Source organism: Rutidosis leptorrhynchoides, chromosome 3 (assembly GCF_046630445.1).
Source record: "Rutidosis leptorrhynchoides isolate AG116_Rl617_1_P2 chromosome 3, CSIRO_AGI_Rlap_v1, whole genome shotgun sequence".
NCBI classification, from domain to species: Eukaryota; Viridiplantae; Streptophyta; class Magnoliopsida; order Asterales; family Asteraceae; genus Rutidosis; species Rutidosis leptorrhynchoides.
The window spans coordinates 395,887,635-395,897,544 of record NC_092335.1 but is presented as its reverse complement, the minus strand read 5'-3'; the positions used below and the strand labels follow the sequence as shown (position 1 = coordinate 395,897,544).

The window sequence follows — 9,910 nt, the reverse complement described above, 5'->3', positions numbered from 1 at the left end:
TATATAAATATGGCCTAACCGTGAAACAGTCTGCCTCTGTACAATTGTATTTTTAGGTATAGTAAACGTTTTAGGTATTGTAATCGTGCCACAAACTGTCAATGTTTATACATACGTGTAAAGAAAGTAGAATTATTAACTTGATGTTTACACATGTTTCAAATGAGCAAAAGTAAACTTGTTATTTCAAAATTGTAACTTTTAGTGTAGTTGATTCGTTTACTTTGTCTAATAAGTTATTTTTTCCATCTTAAGTCACAACAAAGTGCGGTTGAAAAGCGCGCGGACCTCCTACACTCACTTATATTATATTACTTCTGCTTCATTGGTATCCATGTTTCATGGATTCGAGAGTGACCCAAGTTCGAGTCTAACAACTAACAACTAACCTTGCCTTTCAAAAAAAAAAAAAATATATATATATATATATATATATATATATATATATATATATATATATATATATATATATATATATATATTACTTCGTATTACATATAAAAAAAATATAAATACATATATTAGTATACACGTCTTAAGTAGAGATGAAGTCGCTTAATTTTACTACTTTATCTATATATGTTTTAACTCGATTAACACTATCTACAGTATACTGTCTATATAGAGTTACAAAACAAAACAGCTTGGGCCTGATAAGATGTTTATAGACTGGAATATTGTGGAGAGGCTGCGCAAACGCAAGCCCCCACTGCCACAAATTATGACGTAGGCTCAACCACTTGTGCCAACCTTAAGTTAGCAAGCCTCCAAGGTGCAATGGAAGTCACCAACCTAAGCCATGGACCTTCTTGATCACCCGTTGACTTCGTCCAGGTAAGTACCTAATACATTTGCTTGGCTCCATTTTCATACACCTGACTTTTCCTCTAACTTTTCTCTTCCCACAATGTGGGATAACCCCAATGCTAGTATTTTCAAATTTTACTCCATTTTATCTTATACTTATTTAAAATTTTAAACTAATTAAACTCTCGAGAGGATGTTAAACAATTTTCATTGAACACGAATCTAAAAGTTTTAAATGAGAAATACGAACTTATCGGTTTATGGTAGTTTACCGTGAAACCTTATATTCAAGACTGATAAATTTGAACGGATAAATTGGATTGGATATTACTTTCGATTTACTTCAAAATAAATGACACTCAAACTATGTTACAATACGTTTCATGTTTAACATGCTTATCAAAATTAAAATTAATCTGTAAATATAGGATATTGTAAGGCCACTCCCTATCGTAAGGTCACTCCCTATCGTAACTAAACTATTCATCCTCTTAACCTTCCACATCAGCGCCACATCAACACCAATATCCTATAACTAACTTGAAATGTCCCGTTCTTATTGATTAAAAAAAGTTCCATATTAATTGATTTCGTTGCGAGGTTTTGACCTCTATATGAGACGTTTTTCAAAGACTGCATTCATTTTAAAACAAACCATAACCTTTATTTCATCAATAAAGGTTTAAAAAGCTTTACGTAGATTATCAAATAATGATAATCTAAAATATCCTGTTTACACACGACCATTACATAATGGTTTACAATACAAATATGTTACAACAAAATAAGTTTCTTGAATGCAGTTTTTACACAATATCATACAAGCATGGACTCCAAATCTCGTCCTTATTTAAGTATGCGACAGCGGAAGCTCTTAATAATCACCTGAGAATAAACATGCTTAAAACGTCAACAAAAATGTTGGTGAGTTATAGGTTTAACCTATATATATCAAATCATAATAATAGACCACAAGATTTCATATTTCAATACACATCTCATACATAGAGATAAAAATCATTCATATGGTGAACACCTGGTAACCGACATTAACAAGATGCATATATAAGAATATCCCCATCATTCCGGGACACCCTTCGGATATGATATAAATTTCGAAGTACTAAAGCATCCGGTACTTTGGATGGGGTTTGTTAGGCTCAATAGATCTATCTTTAGGATTCGCGTCAATTAGGGTGTCTGTTCCCTAATTCTTAGATTACCAGACTTAATAAAAACGGGCATATTCGATTTCGATAATTCAACCATAGAATGTAGTTTCACGTACTTGTGTCTATTTTGTAAATCATTTATAAAACCTGCATGTATTCTCATCCCAAAAATATTAGATTTTAAAAGTGGGACTATAACTCACTTTCACAGATTTTTTACTTCGTCGGAAAGTAAGACTTGGCCACTGGTTGATTCACGAACCTATAACAATATATACATATATATCAAAGTATGTTCAAAATATATTTACAACACTTTTAATATATTTTGATGTTTTAAGTTTATTAAGTCAGATGTCCTCGTTAGTAACCTACAACTAGTTGTCCACAGTTAGATGTACAGAAATAAATCGATAAATATTATCTTGAATCAATCCACGACCCAGTGTATACGTATCTCAGTATTGATCACAACTCAAACTATATATATTTTGGAATCAACCTCAACCCTGTATAGCTAACTCCAACATTCATATATAGAGTGTCTATGGTTGTTCCGAAATATATATAGATGTGTCGACATGATAGGTCGAAACATTGTATACGTGTCTATGGTATCTCAAGATTACATAATATACAATACAGGTTGATTAAGTTATGGTTAGAATAGATTTGTTACCAATTTTCACGTAGCTAAAATGAGAAAAATTATCCAATCTTGTTTTACCCATAACTTCTTCATTTTAAATCCGTTTTGAGTGAATCAAATTGCTATGGTTTCATATTGAACTCTATTTTATGAATCTAAACGGAAAAAGTATAGGTTTATAGTCGGAAAAATAAGTTACAAGTCGTTTTTGTAAAGGTAGTCATTTCAGTCGAAAGAACGACGTCTAGATGACCATTTTAGAAAACATACTTCCACTTTGAGTTTAACCATAATTTTTGGATATAGTTTCATGTTCATAATAAAATCATTTTCTCAGAATAACAACTTTTAAATCAAAGTTTATCATAGTTTTTAATTAACTAACCCAAAACAGCCCGCGGTGTTACTACGACGGCGTAAATCCTGTTTTACGGTGTTTTTCGTGTTTCCAGGTTTTAAATCATTAAGTTAGCATATCATATAGATATAGAACATGTGTTTAGTTGATTTTAAAAGTCAAGTTAGAAGGATTAACTTTTGTTTTCGAACAAGTTTAGAATTAACTAAACTATGTTCTAGTGATTACAAGTTTAAACCTTCGAATAAGATAGCTTTATATGTATGAATCGAATGATGTTATGAACATCATTACTACCTTAAGTTCCTTGGATAAACCTACTGGAAAAGAGAAAAATGGATCTAGCATCAACGGATTCTTGGATGGCTCGAAGTTCTTGAAGTAGAATCATGACACGAAAACAAGTTCAAGTAAGATCATCACTTGAAATAAGATTGTTATAGTTATAGAAATTGAACCAAAGTTTGAATATGATTATTACCTTATATTAGAATGATAACCTACTGTAAGAAACAAAGATTTCTTGAGGTTGGATGATCACCTTACAAGATTGGAAGTGAGCTAGCAAACTTGAAAGTATTCTTGATTTTATGTAACTAGAACTTGTAGAATATATGAAGAACACTTAGAACTTGAAGATAGAACTTGAGAGAGATCAATTAGATGAAGAAAATTGAAGAATGAAAGTGTTTGTAGGTGTTTTTGGTCGTTGGTGTATGGATTAGATATAAAGGATATGTAATTTTGTTTTCATGTAAATAAGTCATGAATGATTACTCATATTTTTGTAATTTTATGAGATATTTCATGCTAGTTGCCAAATGATGGTTCCCACATGTGTTAGGTGACTCACATGGGCTGCTAAGAGCTGATAATTGGAGTGTATATACCAATAGTACATACATCTAAAAGCTGTGTATTGTACGAGTACGAATACGGGTGCATACGAGTAGAATTGTTGATGAAACTGAACGAGGATGTAATTGTAAGCATTTTTGTTAAGTAGAAGTATTTTGATAAGTGTATTGAAGTCTTTCAAAAGTGTATAAATACATATTAAAACACTACATGTATATACATTTTAACTGAGTCGTTAAGTCATCGTTAGTCGTTACATGTAAGTGTTGTTTTGAAACCTTTAGGTTAACGATCTTGTTAAATGTTGTTAACCCAATGTTTATAATATCAAATGAGATTTTAAATTATTATATTATCATGATATTATCATGTATGAATATCTCTTAATATGATATATATACATTAAATGTCTTTACAACGATAATCGTTACATATATGTCTCGTTTAAAAATCATTAAGTTAGTAGTCTTGTTTTTACATATGTAGTTCATTGTTAATATACTTAATGATATGTTTACTTATCATAGTATCATGTTAACTATATATATATCCATATATATGTCATCATATAGTTTTTACAAGTTTTAACGTTCGTGAATCACCGGTCAACTTGGGTGGTCAATTGTCTGTATGAAACATATTTCAATTAATCAAGTCTTAACAAGTTTGATTGCTTAACATGTTGGAAACATTTAATCATGTAAATATCAGTCTCAATTAATATATATAAACATGGAAAAGTTCGGGTCACTACAGTACCTACCCGTTAAATAAATTTCGTCCCGAAATTTTAAGCTGTTGAAGGTGTTGACGAATCTTCTGGAAATAGATGCGGGTATTTCTTCTTCATCTGATCTTCATGCTCCCAGGTGAACTCGGGTCCTCTACGAGCATTCCATCGAACCTTAACAATTGGTATCTTATCTTGCTTAAGTCTTTTAACCTCACGATCCATTATTTCGACGGGTTCTTCGATGAATTGAAGTTTTTCGTTGATTTGGATTTCATCTAACGGAATAGTGAGATCTTCTTTAGCAAAACATTTCTTCAAATTCGAGATGTGGAAAGTGTTATGTACAGCCGCGAGTTGTTGAGGTAACTCAAGTCGGTAAGCTACTAGTCCGACACGATCAATAATCTTGAATGGTCCAATATACCTTGGATTTAATTTCCCTCGTTTACCAAATCGAACAACGCCTTTCCAAGGTGCAACTTTAAGCATGACTGATAAGGCTAAAAAGGAACATATATTTCATAGCATTATCCCCCAAGAAAGACAAGATTTTAGTTGCAATTGTTCCATTTTCAAGTAATATTCGTTTATATTAAATAAGTGCGAAGACAAAAGGCGAAAACGACGAATTGAAGACACAAAGGTCCAAAAAGCTCAAAAGTACAAGATACAATCAAAAAGGTTCAAATTATTGATGAAGAACGTCTAAAAATGACAAGAGTACAAGTTACAAAACGCAAAGTACACAATATAAAATTGTACGAAAGGACGTTCGAAAATCCGGAACCGGGACATGAGTCAACTCTCAACGCTCGACGCAACGGTGTAAAAATTACAAGTCAACTATGCACAAGAATATAATATAATATTTAAATAATTCATAATAAGAATAATATTAAATAATAAAAAGTTGTTAATTGAGCATAGTTCAGGGGTCATAAGTGAAAATTTTAATTTATCATTTGCCTATAAAAGGCCATCTAAATCGATGATTTAGAGACACCTTTTTCTATCCTATTTTTATCTATATATCGATCAAATATCTATATCTAATATCCAATATCTATATTCTATATCTCTATCATAATGTTAACTTAATAAGATATAACAATAATCTTAATTTTAATTTTAAATTATGATTATAATAAGATTTATGATAGAGATCGTTTGAGTGTGTAAGTCGAAATTCTGTCCGTGTAACGCTACGCTATTTTTAATCATTGTAAGTTATGTTCAACCTTTTTACATTAATGTCTCGTAGCTAAGTTATTATTATGCTTATTTAATCCGAAGTAATCATGATGTTGGGCTAATTACTAAAATTGGGTAATTGGGCTTTGTACCATAATTGGGGTTTGGACAAAAGAAAGACACTTGTGGAAATTAGACTTTGGGCTATTAATGGGCTTTATATTTGTTTAACTAAATGATAATTTGTTAATGTTAATATAAAGATTTACAATTGGGCGTCCCTATAAATTACCATATACACTCAATCGGACACGATGGGCGGGGTATTTATATGTACGAATAATCGTTCATCTAACCGGACACGGGAATGGATTAATAGCCACTAGAATAATTAAAACAGGGGTGAAATTATGTACAAGGACACTTGGTATAATTGATAACAAAATATTAAAACCTTGGGTTACACTCAGTCGACATCCTGGTGTAATTATTAAACAAAGTATTAAAATCTTGTTACAGTTTAAGTCCCCAATTATTTGGAATATTTAACTTCGGGTATAATTAAAATTTGACGAGGACACTCGCACTTTATATTTATGACTGATGGACTGTTATGGACAAAAACCAGACGGACATATTAAATAATCCAGGACAAAGGACAATTAACCCATGGGCATAAAACTAAAATCAACACGTCAAACATCATGATTACGGAAGTTTAAATAAGCATAATTCTTTTATTTCATATTTAATTTCCTTTATTTTATATTTAATTGCACTTCTAATTATCGCATTTTTATTGTTATTGTATTTAATTGCACTTTCAATTATCGTACTTTTTAATTATCGCAATTTTATTTTATCGTACTTTTATTTATCGCAATTTCATTATCGTTATTTACTTTATGCTTTAATTTAAGTCTTGTATTTATTTTTAATATTTTACATTTGGTTTTAACTGCGACTAAAGTTTTAAAATCGACAAACCGGTCATTAAACGGTAAAAATCCCCCTTTTTTATAATAATAATACTACTACTTTATAGATATATATATTTTTCTATTTTTTGTGCGTTAAACTTCTCGAGCTTTCCCTGTGGAACGAACCGGACTTACTAAAAACTATACTATAATACGATTAGGTACACTGCCTATAAGTGTTGTAGCAAGGTTTAAGTATATCCACTCGATAAATAAATAAATAACTTGTGTAAAATTGTAGCATATTTAATAGTATTTCGCACTAAAAATAATACTATTTTGTATACACCCCCTACGACATCAAGTATTTTTGGCGCCGCTGCCGGGGAACGCCGAAGCGAAACGCCACAGAAAATTTTTTTTTATTAAATTTTATCTAGTTTTTGTGAAATATACATAATAATTATTTAAAAAAAAAAAAAAAAACATTGGATGCTTTCAAAATAAGTTGAAAAGTTGAAAAAGAAAACATTGGATGCTTTGTTGAACCACACTTTTGGACTTGACAGTAATAAAAATATTCCTACACTTGTGTAGCCTTTAAATAAAATTTTTAATATGAAGTATTGAAAGATAACATAACTAGCGATTTACATGTACATGGTTTGCATGTTTGACTAGCGATTTACAATTTCGTGTTTAATTTCGTATTTTGTAAAAAAAAAAAAAAAACGTTTTTTTTTTAAGGAAAAAAAAATTCGTTTTTAAAAAAAAAAAAAAAAAAAAATTTTAAAAATTATATATTTTTAAGATTTTGTCTATAAAAAAAAATTATTTTAAGTTTTATTACCTTTAGTTTTTTTTAGACTATAGTCGCAACTTTTAGTATTAAGTTTATTTTTGCCGTAGTTATTTTTATTTTTAGATTTTTAGGCTTTGCCGTAAAATCCCTTAAGTACTTTTTCTTTAGATTAAAATTTAGGTGCCTTAAAATTTTGCGACGCCATTTTTCGTGCTATTTTCTTATTATTATTTTTTGACGCGTTTACCTATGTATCAATTACAATTCCAATTAGTGATCTCCATTTGTAGCTTTAATTTTAAGATAGTGATAGTTATAAGGTTGGATTAACCGCGTGTTTACAAACCACTCTTCGTCTTTTTCATTTTTCGACACTTTTCGACGCGCAATCTTTTTCTCTCTTATTTCTCGCCATTCTAGTTTTTAGGACTTAGAATTTTTTTCTACTTCTTCTCTAAATTTCTTAAAATTACGAAAATTTATTTTAAGTGGTTAAATTAATAGACATCAAAATTTTCTGGTTCGTAGTAATAGTTGGATTTGTACGTGGACCGGGTTATTGGAGCCAAACAGTACTCAATTATATTGAGACCAAACGAATCCTGCCCCTCTGCTGCATCTTTTGGCTATTCAAAACGTGGGCAAAATCAGAAAAGTCTATTGATTGGATAACTTATATAATTTTTCTTTCCTTTTTAAAAACTAATAGGATATTCAGTGAATGCACCGAGCAAGACGTTCACCACCTTTTGTACGTTCACCACCTGTAACTCGATCAAGACATCTAGCAAACATTGTCGCCGTTGATTTTTCTTTAGAATCGTCATCCAGTCGACCAAGTACTCCAATTCAAATTTCCGATAATCCATTTTTTGAAACCAACATCACAATTGAGAATCCGGAGAATACTCAGGGACAATTCCGAGACCCTCATCCACTAATCATTCCTCCGGAACCTCCAATCATTCAAACAGAGATTGTTGAGGAAGAAACCATTAAATCAGAAACCTCTAGTGATTCGGATACAACACTTCCAATCATGGAAAATCTAGAACCTCTAAGTATGGAAGACTGAATGAGAGCTAAACGTACTGGCCAAGGTCATGCAATTACTCAACCAAACGTTAATGCGCCAGATTATGAAATCAAAGGACAAATTCTACATATGGTGACTAACCAATGCCAATTCAGTGGTGCGCCGAATGAAGATCCAAACGAACACCTTCGTACGTTTAATAGAATTTGTACACTATTCAAAATCCGAGAAGTGGAAGACGAACAAATCTATCTCATGTTATTTCCCTGGACTTTAAAGGGAGAAGCCAAAGATTGGTTGGAATCGTTACCTGAAGGGGCGATTGATACATGGGACGTTTTAGTTGAAAAATTTCTTAAACAATTCTTTCCTGCATCTAAAGCCGTAAGACTTCAAGCAGAAATTGTTACGTTCACACAGAAGCCAAATGAAACTCTATATGAGGCGTGGACAAGATATGGAAAGTTGTTAAGAGGATGTCCGCAACATGGTTTAGACACCTGTCAAATAGTACAAATATTCTACCAAGGATGCGACATCACTACAAGGAAAGACATAGATATAGCAGCTGGTGGTTCTATTATGAAGAAAACCGAAACTGATGCTTACAAAATTATTGATAACACTGCTTCCCACTCACATGAGTGGCACTAAGAAAAAGATATCGTTAGATCATCTAAAGCAGCTAGAGCCGATTCTAACCATGACTTAGATTCCATTTCCGCAAAGATAGATGCTGTGGAGAGACGAATGGAAAAGATGACTAAAGATATTCACTCAATACGAATTAGTTGTGAGCAGTGTGGAGGACCACATTTGACAAAAGATTGTCTCAGTATTGAATTAACAATGGAACAAAGAGAGAATATTTCATACATAAACCAAAGGCCTGGAAATAATTATCAGAATAATTATCAACCGCCAAGACCGATTTACAATTAAAACCAGAATTATAACAGAAATATTCCATACAACAACCAACAAGGTCCTAGCAATCAACAAGTATCCAATAATAATTACAATCAGTAAAGACTGAATTTTCAAAACAAACCACCACAACAAAACGATGATAAAAATCCGAATTTAGAAGATATGATGACAAAGCTAGTTGAAACTCAAACGCAGTTTTTCACATCTCAAAAACAAACCAATGAACAAAATGCTCAAGCATTTAGAAATCAACAAGCTTCTATTCAAAATCTGGAACAAGAAGTAAGTAACCTAGCAAGATTAATAGGTGAAAGAAAACCGGGAAGTCTACCTAGTAATACAAATGCTAATCCCCGGAATGAAACAGCTAAAGCCATTACCACAAGAAGTGGTATTACACTTAAACCACCTGAAATACCTGTAATTTCAGATGATTCTATTCCTACTCCACAAG

The 9,910-nt window shown here is 31.5% G+C and overlaps 1 non-coding gene across 1 annotated transcript; it reads right to left on the bottom strand.

Annotated features, from left to right (window-relative positions):
* Positions 1-681: 681 nt before the first annotated feature.
* Positions 682-842, bottom strand: LOC139903691 (U1 spliceosomal RNA). The gene has a single exon (XR_011778496.1). It is a non-coding gene; the product is annotated as a U1 spliceosomal RNA (small nuclear RNA).
* Positions 843-9,910: the final 9,068 nt, after the last annotated feature.